This window comes from Rhinolophus sinicus, linkage group LG04 (assembly GCF_036562045.2).
Source record: "Rhinolophus sinicus isolate RSC01 linkage group LG04, ASM3656204v1, whole genome shotgun sequence".
NCBI lineage: Eukaryota > Metazoa > Chordata > Mammalia > Chiroptera > Rhinolophidae > Rhinolophus > Rhinolophus sinicus.
Window position 1 is genome coordinate 150995512 of NC_133754.1, and position 12823 is coordinate 151008334.

General features: G+C 35.9%; 1 long non-coding RNA gene across 1 annotated transcript in view; it reads right to left on the minus strand.

The window, feature by feature from the left end:
- Positions 1–9742: 9742 nt before the first annotated feature.
- The window catches only part of LOC141571348 (uncharacterized), a 38315-nt gene continuing 35234 nt past the window's right edge, over positions 9743–12823 (minus strand). The window contains exon 3 of the long non-coding RNA XR_012496110.1: positions 9743–10494. This is a non-coding gene — a long non-coding RNA (uncharacterized LOC141571348). The remainder of the gene's footprint in view (positions 10495–12823) is intronic.

Below are 12823 nucleotides of genomic sequence, written 5' to 3' on the forward strand. Positions count from 1 at the left end.
GATTATATACAACATTCAAAATTACTTGCATATTGGGATATATTCTCAAGGTCAAGGATTTGTTGATACCATATTTGATACAGTTTCTAACATAAAGTGGATGTCCTGTCAACTTAACTTTCTGTTTTCAGAAAACCGTGCTTGGAGTTCAGATTCACATGGATGCGGCCTCCAACACAGTATCACACTAAACCCAAAAGCCATCCTTTTGCTGTCAATTCACAATATTGTAGCTAACTATTTTGATTCAACATTCCTTCTTGCATTCAAGATATTTTCCAACTAAAGGGAACTTCAAAGCCACATTGCCCAAAACCCCGCCTTTAAAACTAAATAATCCAAACAGATTAGATGTGTTTCCAGGTCACATAGCTAAATAGTGGTGATCACAGGTCTAGCACCAAAGTCTCCTCCATCCTGGGGAAGCACAGTGAGCATCACAGAGCTTCCACTTGAGTAAGAGACCCGCCCCCCTCACACACAAAGTTTTCTAGTATTTCCATCACCAAATGAAACTATGCCAGTTGAAATAAAATAATCAAAATTAGTTACTTATTTTCCTTTCTCCTGAATGCAACTTGGAGACTATATTAAATGTGATAACTGGAAAATATTTCATTCAAAGGAATTTGGAATTTCATTTAAAACCTACTTTCCAGGTTTTAACTTGCAAAATGCTGCCTAATGTTGATATATGCTTTGCAGAAAATTCAGATGATGAGTATAGAATTATTGGCTTAGAAAAACTAAATGTCCTTTAGAGGTGAGATTGCATTTAAATTATCCTCTGCAGAAAGGAAGCTAGTATATATCCTGATGGACATTCAGAAAAAAGAGCCCACAACCATTCCTGGGGACCCATCTTTCTAATACTGTGATGGAAATAACTCTGAGCTAGAAGTCAGAAGATTGAGTTTTAATCAAAGCAATGGTTGCTCCTCACAGGCGGTGTGACCTGGAACAAAGAACTTCTCCAGCTCTCATTTGTAAATGAAGGGGAGTCCTTCCAACTCTGCCTAGCTAATTTCTATGGTCTCATGACCTTTGTTTCCGACCTACATATTTTTTACGATGATTTTAATACTTTTACATAGAGAGTAGATACATATCCAAAAAAGTAAATAAATAAAGGTTATAGGTTATGACACTGAAGTAATGAATGGGTCAGGTATTGTTTTATTTTGTTGTTGTTTTTTAATCATCCCAACAGTTATTTTCAAGACAAATATTCTCTCCTTTTAAGTCATTATCTTAAGAAGCTATATGGCCTCAAGTCAGTTTATATGGCACAGACAAAACTTACTCCTTTACCTTAGAACCCCCTTTCCTTTATTTAGCAGTAAATGATTGTGCCTACGTTACTCAATTATTTGCCAAATTAGCCACAATAACTTACAACTGTTCTTCTAAATCAGAATACCATCCAAGTATGAAGGTGTGTCATCCCTAGAGATACATCGAACAGTAGCCTCAGGCTTCACATGCAGTATAAAAGTACAGGGGAAAATGCTTTAAGTAACAGTAGCAACAGTTGAAGAGCAATATAGTCTCCCAAGGAAAGGATGTTGAAAGGAACCTCACTCACATGAATGTTTGAATAATAATATATGCTTTAAAAAATCATATATTATTTTTTTAAATGGAATAGAATGTCCGGGAATAAATCTCCACATATGAAGGGGTTCAGAATATGCCACCTCAAAATATGCTGCTTTGGCATATTGATTATTTTGAGCTAAAGGCACTTGAGAAACAGCAGCTGTAGGAAGGGCTCTCTGCTCCCCTTTTCTACATAAAAGCAGGTCATAGAATTTCCCATGAGAAAGGTGCTCTCGCTGTACTAGGAAGAGAAGAGCATCCTCATCACCTGAGACTGGGAACCAACACCAAAATGGACATGTACAAACAAACCTACTAAAATAACCTTTATCTCCCATTAGTTTCTCCCTTATATTTCCTAGTCACTGTCCTTTAATTTACTGCCCTTAGCCCAAGCCCCTTTGTCTTATCACATCCCCACAATTTTTTTATTTTTAATTTTAAAAATATATAAGCTTTCAGGCCTCAAGCTTTTAGGCTCTTTGGGGTCTTCATTTGCCTTTTGAAGATTCCTATGCACACATAAAAATATTAAATGAAATTCGCATACTTTTCTCCAATTTATCTTATTTCAGCTTAATTCTTAGGCACAGCCACTGAACCTAATAGGGTAGAATGAAATTTTTCCTTCCCTACATATATGGTCAAATGATTTTTAACAAGGATACCAACACCATTCAATGGGGGAAAGGACAGCCTTTTCAGTAAATACTGTGTTTCCCCAAAAATAAGGCCTAGCTGGACAATCAGCTCTAATGCATCTTTTGGAGGAAAAATTAATTTAAGATCGGGTATTATATTAATTATATTATATTAAAGACCCAGTCTTATATTATAGTAAAATAAGACCAGGTCTTACATTAACTTTTGCTCCAAAAGACACATTAAAGCTGATGGTCCAGCTAGGTCTTATTTTCAGGGAAACATGGTAGTACTGGGAAAACTGGATACCCACATGCAAAGAATGAAATTGAACCTTTCATTCTATCATACACAAAATTTAACTGAAAATGGGTCAAAGATCTAAATGTAAGAGCAAAAGAGTCATAAAACTTACAAGAAAACACAGAGAAAAATCTTCACATTGGATTTGGCAATGACTTTTTGGATATGCCACAAAAAGCAGAGAAAAAAGAGATAAATTGGACTTCACCAAAATTAAAAACATCTGTGCATCAAAGGCCACAATCAAGAGACTTGAAAAGGCAACCCACAGAAAGGGAGAAAATATTTGCCAATCACATATTTGATAAGGGATTGTATATCCAGATTATATAAAGAACTTCTACAACATACACATACACACAAAAAGAACAATTTGATTTTAAAAATTGGCAAAGGACTTGAATAGACATTTCTCTACAGAAGGTATACAAATACCAACAGATACACGTACATGAATAAATACCTAACATCACTGATGATCAGGAAATGCAAATCAAAATCACAATGAGATATACTTTATACCCATTAAAAATAGCTATTATCAAAAAACTAAAATGTGTTAGTGAGGATGTAAAGAAATTGGAACCCTTATGCATTTCTGTTGGGAATGTAAAATGATACAGCCACTGTGGAAAACAGTATGGTGGTTCCTCATAAAATTAAACATAGAATTAACATTTAACCCAACGATTTCACTTCTGAGTATATAGCCAAAACAAGTGAAAGCAGGGACTTGAACAGATATTTATATAACAATATTCACAGCAACATTATTCACAATAATCAAAAAGCGGAAATAATACAACTGTTCATCAACAGATAGCTAAACAAATGTGGTGTATATAATACAATGGTATATCATTGAGCCTTGAAAAGGAATGAAATTCTGATACATGCTACAACATGGATGTACCTTGAAGACATTATGCTAAGTGAAATAGCCAGACATAAAAGAATATTGCATTATTCTGCTTATGAGTACACAAGGTACATAAAATAGTCAAATTTATAAAGACAGAAAGTAGCATAGTGGTTACTGGGGGTTGAGAGGAGGGGAAAATGGGGAATTATTGTTTAACAGTTGCAGAGTTTCAGTTTGAGATGATGGAAAAATTCTGGAGATGGACAGTGGTGATGATTACACAACAATATGAGTGTACTTAATGCTACAGAATTGTACACTTAAAATGGTAAATCTTATGTCTATTTCAGCATGCAAAAAAATCAGTGGCATGACTTTGAGGTACATGTCAACTATGGAAGTGGCTCAGATTACCTATCAAGAAAGAACTTGCAATTCAGCTGCAAAGAGTCTAGGTGATTGAAAGCCTCCAGCTGTCAGCACCTTCAGGATGCACCTCAGCTTTCAAATTGAGACCACACTCTTCCCAGACAACCTCTAGCTAATGACTGAGCAAGCACAGCTATCAGACCTGGGAAATTCTGCCCGACACTGGAATCCTGATGTCTAATCTTAACTCTAGAGCTCTTTGTTGGGTTGGTTGACAGTTTTTCAGACCTGCATCATGTTTTGTTTGCTTTCTCTGCCCAATCCTGCTTCTCCTTCTTTTTCTACTTCACAGGCATTAACCCCCAATAAACCTCTTGCCCTCCTCACTCTGTCTCAGTGTCTGAGTGATCCTAGCAAGTGGTCGGTAGTCTGGAGTTTGGTGAATGGATCACTCCTTGCCCAGTTGCCAATGAGGACACCACCCCTGGTAGTATGTAGAGCACAAATAGTCCACGGCATAACATGGAAGTCTAGTTGCTAAAATTTTCACTGTTGGTGACTTGAGAGAATTTTCTGATGGAGGGGAATACATGGGCTAGTGAAATGCTTCAGGCATTTTACAAGTTAGGGAAGGAGGGAAATGCATACACAATTGACCCTTGAACAATGTAGGAGTGCCAACACCCCTGCGCCATCAAAAATCCATGTATAACTTTTGATGCCTGAAAAACTTAACTACTAATAGCCTACCGTTAACTGGATTCCATGCTGATAACATAAATAGTCGATTAATACATATTTTGTATGTTGTATATTATATGCAATATTCTTACAATAAAGTAAGCTAAAGAAAAGAAAATGTTATTAAGAAAATCAAAAGGAAGAGAAAATACATTTACAGTATTCATTGAAAAAAGAATCTGCATATAACTGGGCCCATGCAATTCAAATTTGTTGTTCAAAGGTTAACTGTCCATGGACAGTGGAATTAGCTGCTCATTTCTAAACTGATTTAATGCCCTACAAAAGGATAATGGAAAACTGAAGAAAATTAAACAATTGAAAACTAAGTATAAATCACAGAGGGACTCAACTTAAGGAGGACTTTATCTCCTGCAGTTAGAGTTGAGTTGCTCCAAAATATTTGAAAGCTTAGGACACAGAATGCTTAGCCATGGAAAATCTGTTTGAGCAAGGACAGGGCCACCTCTCAGATTCTGTGGGTACAAAGGAATCTGAGAAGCCAAAATCTTGGCCAGTATCTACCCAGATGTCCCCATCCCATGAGTCAATTACAAATTTTCCCAACCAGGTCTCTGACATTAACATAAAGAACTTGCCCCTCATTGAGAAGTTAAGCTCACTAAGTGAGTTTAGTGGCAATTACATTGAAATTCACTTCATTTCTTAAAATATGTGCCTTGACTCAAAATTTTAAAACATATTCCCAGAAGTCGATATAAGTGCTATTGAAAGCAAATTATCTAAAAATATGTTTGTTACAGCATTGTCTATAACAGAAAAAAGTTGAAAACAACCAAAATATCCAAAAATAGGAGACTGGTTAAATCAACTATAATATCCATGCAAAGGGATACCAAACTATCATGAAAAATTAAGTTTAGAACCATTAATAATGATGTAGGAAGTTATTTAATACAAATTTCAGGTTACAAATTGGACTATCAGGTTACAAATTGAAATATATATGTATATATAGAGAGAGACATATATATATAGATATAATTATATATCTATATGCATATACATCTTCATAAAGCCATGAAGATTTATACCAAAGTAATAATTGTTACATTTTAAAGTGATTATAAGTGAATTTTTTTCTTCGACTATAAATGTATTACAGTAGCCCCCACCCCACCCCCGCCATCCCTAGGGGACACATTCCACAACCCCCAGGGAATGCCTAAAACCACAGATAATAAAGTTTAATTTATAAATTAGGCACAGCAAGAGAGTAACAACAATAACTAATAATAGAACAATTATTATAACAATATACTCTAATAAAAGTTAAGTGAATGTGGTCTCTCTCTCAACGTCTTTTATTGTACTGTTAACTCACCTTTTCACTTAAAGGAAGCATTTTCCAGCTTCTCTTTGGTATGTCCCAATTGTCGGCACTACTACTCTTGCACTTTGGAGCCATTATTAAGTAAAATAAGTGTTATTTGAACACAAGCACTGCGATAGAGCCACAGTCAATCTGATTACCAAGAAGCTACTAAGTAATGAGCGGGTAGTACATATTGCGTGGAGATGCCGGCAAAGGGATGATTCACGTCTCACGCGAGATTTCATCACGCTACTCAAAACAGTGTGTAATTTCAGCCTTTTGAGTTGTTTATGTCTGGAGTTTTCCATTAAGTATTTTCAGATTGGAATGCGGTTGATTGCAGGTAACTGAAACCACGGAAAGCAAAACTGCAGATGATTGCGAGCAACTGTATTAGTAAAATAATAAAAATGCCTTTGCGTTTTTAAAAAGTAAAGAAACTTCATGGTCCCAAACCAGTTGTTCCAGCATGTTGGAGAATAGCGTTTATTGCCGCCAACTCTCTATCTTCAAAGAGATATTTAAATGTAGTATCTCATATTAGCAAAATGAAATTTTAATATTGAAAAAAATGTAAGACAATGAATTATCAAATTTAAAAATTCGGTATTGGGTGTTCAGAAACACTTTTTAGAACAAAAAAACAGGCTTCTTCATTTAATAAATATGTTATTTGTTTACATAGTGGTAACTAGTGATATTTTTTCTTGATATTACTCCTATATGTAACAGAATAAAATGTCCCTAGTAGGCGATCAAAAACTTCTGATCATACTTCCATTTTTTTTCTTTTATTTTTATTTAAATTTATTGGGGTGACAATTGTTAGTAAAGTTACATAGATTTCAGGTGTACAATTCTGTATTACATCATCTATAAATCCCACTGTGTGTTCACCACCCAGAGTCAGTTCTTCTTCCATCACCATATATTTGATACCCCTTACCCTCATAGACACAGACAATAGTTTAGTGGTTACCAGAGCATACGTCCATTTTAAAATTGCACCTAGCAGACCCTGACATAGCTTCCTCTGAGTTAAATACTAAAACATCCATGTAGAAAAAGGGGACGACCTTAAATAAAATAGAATGTTAATGTAGATAAACAATTGCCAGATTTTGGAAGAAAATTCAAAAAATATTGTTGCCAAGGGAATTTGAGAGAAATGTAACCAGCCTTCAGCTCAGAAAACACAGCCCAACTTGATTTAAAAAAAATAAAAGTTTTTATAGCTCCATATTGTTCAGCCTCTGATTTTAAAACAAAGGGATGACTAAGCAATCACCCATATACTTTAATTATTGATATTTTTATTATAAAAACGTTCATTCCTTTTGGGTTGATGGAAAAGTTCTGAAAATAGATAGTAGTTACTATTATACAACATTGTGAAAGTATTTAATGCTACTGAATTGTGTGTGCACTCTAAGATGGTTAAAATGGTAAGTTTTATGTTATTTTACCACAATAAATATAAATAAATTAATAAATAAATACTTTCACACAAAAAAAGAAAATAGCAAAATAAACCCCCAGAGACCCACCACCCATTTTCAACAATTATGAACCCATAGCCAATCTTATTTCACTTATATTCTAGTCCTTTCCAACACTGAATTATTTTGAAATAAACAAATCCCAGGCAGCATATCATTTCATCCATAATCATTTCAGCATTTTTCTCTAAAGGACAACAATGCTTTCTTAAACCATAACTATTACCACATCTAAAATTAACAATAATAGCTCCTTAATATCATCAAATATTCAATCAGTGGCCAAATTTCCCCAGTTGTCTTACAATGTTTCTTGATTTGAAACAGAATTTAAACAAAATCGCATTGCATTTGTTTGCTCTATCTCTTCTGTCACATTCAATAAATAAATTTCCGTCTTTTAAAATTTTTCTTTAATTATTTTCACAATATAATCATTGAATGAATTGAATTGTTAGTCCTGGAAAGCTCTTTACATTCTGAATTTTGCTCATTACATCTTTATGGTGCTATTTGACATGTGCCAACATCCCCTGTGTTTCCTGAAAGCTAGTAATAATTAGATCCAGAGGCTTGAGCAGAATTTTTTGTTTGAGCCTAGCCAAGGGTTTGTCAATTTTGTTAATATTTTCAAAGAACCAGCTCTTTGTCACATTAATTTTTTCTATTGTCTTTTTGTTCTCTATTTCATTTAGTTCTGCTCTGATTTTTGTTACTTCCTTTCTTCTGCTGACCTTGGGTTTCATTTGTTCTTCTTTTTCAAGTTTTTTAAGGTGTAACGTGAGGTTATTTATTTGAGATTTTTCTTGTTTCTTGAGATAGGCCTATAATGATACAAATTTCCCTCTTAAAACTGCTTTCACTGCATCCCAAAAATTTTGGTAGGATGTATTTTCATTCTCTTTTGTCTCTATGTATCTTTTATCTCTTCTCTAATTTCTTCTTTGACCCGATCGTTCTTTAAAAGTATGTTATTTAATCTTCATGTATTTGAGGTTTTTCCTGCTTTCTTTTTGCAGTTGATATCCAATGTCAAAGCCTTGTGATCAGAAAATATGCTTGGTATGATTTCAATCTTCTTAAATTTGCTGAGGTTAGTTTTATGTCCCAATATATGGTCTATCTTTGAGAATGTTCCATGTACACTAGAAAAAAATGTATAGTCTGACGTTTTAGGATGAAGTGCTCTATAAATGTCAATTATGTCCATTTCATCTAATGTGTCATTTAGGGCTGCTATTTCGTTATTTATTTTCTGTTTGGATGATCTATCCATAGCTGTCAATGATGTATTTAAGTCCCCTAGTATAATTGTGTTTTGGTCAATTTCTCCCTTTAGTTCTGTTAGTAGTTGCTTGGTATATTTCGGTGCTCCCTGATTGGGGGCATAAATATTGATGACTGTTATGTCTTCTTGTTGTATAGTCCCCTTTACCATTATGAAATGTCCATCTTTGTCTCTTGTTACCTTTTTCACCCTGAAGTCTGTTTCATCTGATATCAGTATGACTACACATGATTTTCTCTGGATACCATTTGCTTGGACTGTCAATTTCCACCCTTTCACTTTGAGCCTATGCTTGTCCTTGTAGCTGAGATGTGTCTCTTGGAGACAGCATATGGTTGGGTTTAGTTTTTTGATCCAATCTGCTACTCTGTGCCTTTTTATTGGTGAGTTCAGTCCATTTACATTTAGGGTGATTATTGATATGTGAGGATTTCCTATCATTCTATCTTTAGTTTTCTGGTAAGACTGTGTCTCCATTGTTTCTTTGCCTTTTTGTTGTTGTCTATTATTTCTGTGTGGTGGTATTCTATGATGTTTCCCTCTGTTTCTTCTTTTATTACAGTACATATTTCAGTTCTGGATTTTTTTTTTGAGTGGTTACCCTTAAGTTTATGTAAAAGAAAGTTGATATTTAGAGTATTCCATTTTCTTTAGCATGCTTACTTTCTCCATTTCCATATTCCAGTTCAGGCCTTTACTCTCCCCCTTTTTATGTTTCGGTTGCCACAAATTGTCCCTGTTGATGGTGGTTGAATAGCCTCTTTTAGTATTTCTTCTAGTGCAGGTCGTGTATTAGAAAATTCCCTCAGCTTCTGTAAGTCTGGAAAGGTCTTTATTCCTCCTTCATATCTAAAGGATATCTTTGCTGGATATATTATTCTTGGCTCATAATTTCTCTCTTTCAATAGTTTGACTATTTGGTTCCACTCCCTACTGGTTTGTAGAGTTTCTACTGAGAAATCTGATGATAATCTAATGGGCTTTCCTTTGTAGGTTACCGTCTTCTTTTCCCTGGCTGCCTTCAGGATTCTTTCTTTGTTGTTGATTTTTGACAGCTTCAATACATTGTGCCTTGGAGAAGGGCTGTTGCAGTTGAGGTAATTAGGTGTTCTGTTTGCTTCTTGGATTCAAGGATCCAGTTCTTTCCACAAGTTTGGGAAGTTCTCATCAACTATTTGTTTGAATATGCTCTCTGTTCCCTTCTCTCTTTCTTGTTCTTCTGGTATGCCCATTATTCTTATATTGCTCTTTCTGATGGAGTCAGAAAGTTCTTGTAGAGTTCTTTCATTTCTTTGAAGTCTCAAGTCTCTTTCTTCTTCCATCCATGTAATTTCCAGATTTCTATCTTCGATGTCACTGATTCTTCCCTCCATCTGGTCAACTCTACTTCCTAAGCTGGCTATTTCATTCTTGATTTCTTCTATTGAGTTCTTAATCTCCAGAAATTCTATTTGGTTCTTTTTTAAAACTTCAATCTCTTTGGTAAAATGTTCATGCTGTTCTTTGATTGTGTTTCTGAGTTCATTAAACTGCCTTTCTGTGTTTTCTTGCATCTTGTTGAGTTTTTTCAGAACTGCAATCTTGAATTCTCTGTCATTTAAGTCACATATTTCCATATCTTTAAGTTCATTTCCTGGTGACTTTTCATTTTCTTTCTGAGCTGTCTTGTTGCCTTGGTTATTCATGGCAATTAATGATTTATTAGTTCTCTTCCTATACATCTACAGGAGTGGCTTCTGCAACAGGTTGATAGGAAGAGGTCTTTCTTTTGTTTTCCAATATGTGTTGGTGTGGGGACAGAGTCCCGGAGAGCAGTTTCCAGGCTCTTGGCCTCACGTGGGGAGGTGGTGGATGACTGTTCAAAATAAGGAAAAGTTTATATTATTGTTAAAAATGGTTTGATTCACTCAGCTCTTCCATCTGTGTACTTTCATTTCATCACCATCAATTTTACAAACATTTTTTTTTTTATTATATGCCTGGCACTGTCAGTATTGGGACCCATGGGGAAAAAATACCTGGCAATTATACAATATAGAATAAAATGTTGACCCTACCCCTAGGGAAACATGCTGTAGTGGAAAAGACAGATCTTTACAAAACTAAATGTGGTGCCTATACTCATTGTTCTAATAAAAGTATAAACTAAGAGTAGTCACCTATTACATAACCCAAACTCTGTTTTGCTTTGGTGTAAGTTCTGATTGGAGCGAATGCATGTTTTTCAAGGACAACTATTTATGTAGTATAGATTCCCTGGCAAATGGAAAGTTTAGACAGGATGCAAAAGCCTCAATGTTGTTAGTATTTAACATGAACAGTGTCACCCACTATACTTAGAGACAGAACTATCAATCCCATTTTTGTTGTATGGTTCTAGTTTTCTCTTGTCATCCCTACCTTCTTAGTACAAAGGACTGCAATAGTTCAAGATTTTCCCATTAAACATGAGAAATTGTTACCAGCCATGCTTGTCTTTCTCAGCCTCTCTTCCCTGTTCCACATCAGCTAGCACTAGGTCCCACTCCAAACCAACCTTGGAGGTTTTGCTTCATGAGTTATGTGGGCAGAGTTAATGGAGCTATCACTTGCTCTTGTCTGCAAACAGGAAATGATGGATGGCTATCTGCTAAATGTATTAAACTTCAGTCCAAAAGAGTTGCTCCTTAACATGCAAGAGAAAAAGAAAAATTAGATTTCTCCATTTCTTCATTCACCTCCTACATTATAGGAAGATACTTCACTTCTCATGCTAGTCACCAACATAACTAGCAAGTTCCTCAGTGTCAACACAGATATTCAGAACATTTATTTAACACAGTGCATCCATCCATTTCTTCTGCACATATTTGTTGAGAACCCATTAAGTGGAAAAGCTCTGAGCTAGATGCTGGAGATACAAAATAAATAAAACATATTGTTGGTACTTGGGAGCTTATGATATAGTAAGAGAGAGAGAGAGATTAAAATAAATCATTGAAATGAGGTATCATACGTTCTAATAAACAAAATATACAGAGTAACAATTATAAACCCCTTTTATGGAGAACTTGCTATATAGGTACTCTGATAAATACCTCATATTCATTAAAATCAGTCAATCCTTACAACAAACATCCCTATCAGATAGTGAGAAATTAAACCAACGTACTTTCCTAATACTGTGCTAAGCAATTCTGGGACAATACTTCTCTGTTTATGTGCTAAAAAATACTAGGATCAAGTAAAAGGAAGTACTTTTGTTCCATGAAATATTTGCTCCTGGAAGATAAGACTGTGAATCAATTAAAACAGCTTACTTATCAAGACTAAACTTGTTCATCAGGACTTACTCTAAGATGTCCACCAAGTGAAAATTATTCTGGAGTGATGTCAGTAACATGGTGACATGAGGGGTTCCCTTGATCTCTCCCTTTGAAATTACAACAAGTTAAACCTCTATAATTCAACAAAGGATTCCCTGTGCAATATACAAACACATCTGAGATACCCAAGCATCAAAATATCCGAAGGTGGATGAATCGGGGCAAACAGGGGAGGAGGGAAGAAAGTACAGCAGAGATGGGTGTCATGGATGCAGCCTGGAACTCACTGAGTGTTTCGGGAAAGGGGAAGATTCAGGCTGCACACTCTGTAGCTCTGAGGATTCCTGCCTCAGTAATCAGCATATAATACAGCTGAATCCAGTGATAGAAGCAGAGACCTAATACAGAAGTGAGATGCCTATGTTCTAGAAGCTGCCATTGCAAGGCAGAAAACAAAGCCACGGAGGCTGGCTGCCTACACTCATGCTCCCAGAGGTAGCTAAGGATCCCAGAAGAAACTGTAGCAATGAGTGTTGGGTTACAAAGCAAAATATCTATAGCCCTGAGAACTGGAGAGACAGTTCCCGAGTGGCAGATGTACTCTGAGGCTAATCCCAGTGCTAAGGGTGGAGATACTGAGGCAAGGCAGCTGAGTATGGCAGTCGCTATTACTGGGAGAAGAACAAAGCCACAAACACATCAGTGGCCTTTCACAGTCCCTCCACCCCCACCCTTCATGACTGATCCCAGCGGGGACACTGGGACAGCTCAGGCAGCACAGCACTGTATCTGGATGCAGAAGCAGCACTGGGATTCCAGGGTCTCAGAAGCCCATTGCCCACCACATTCTCCCACTGGGGTGGTGCCCTGAGACCCAGG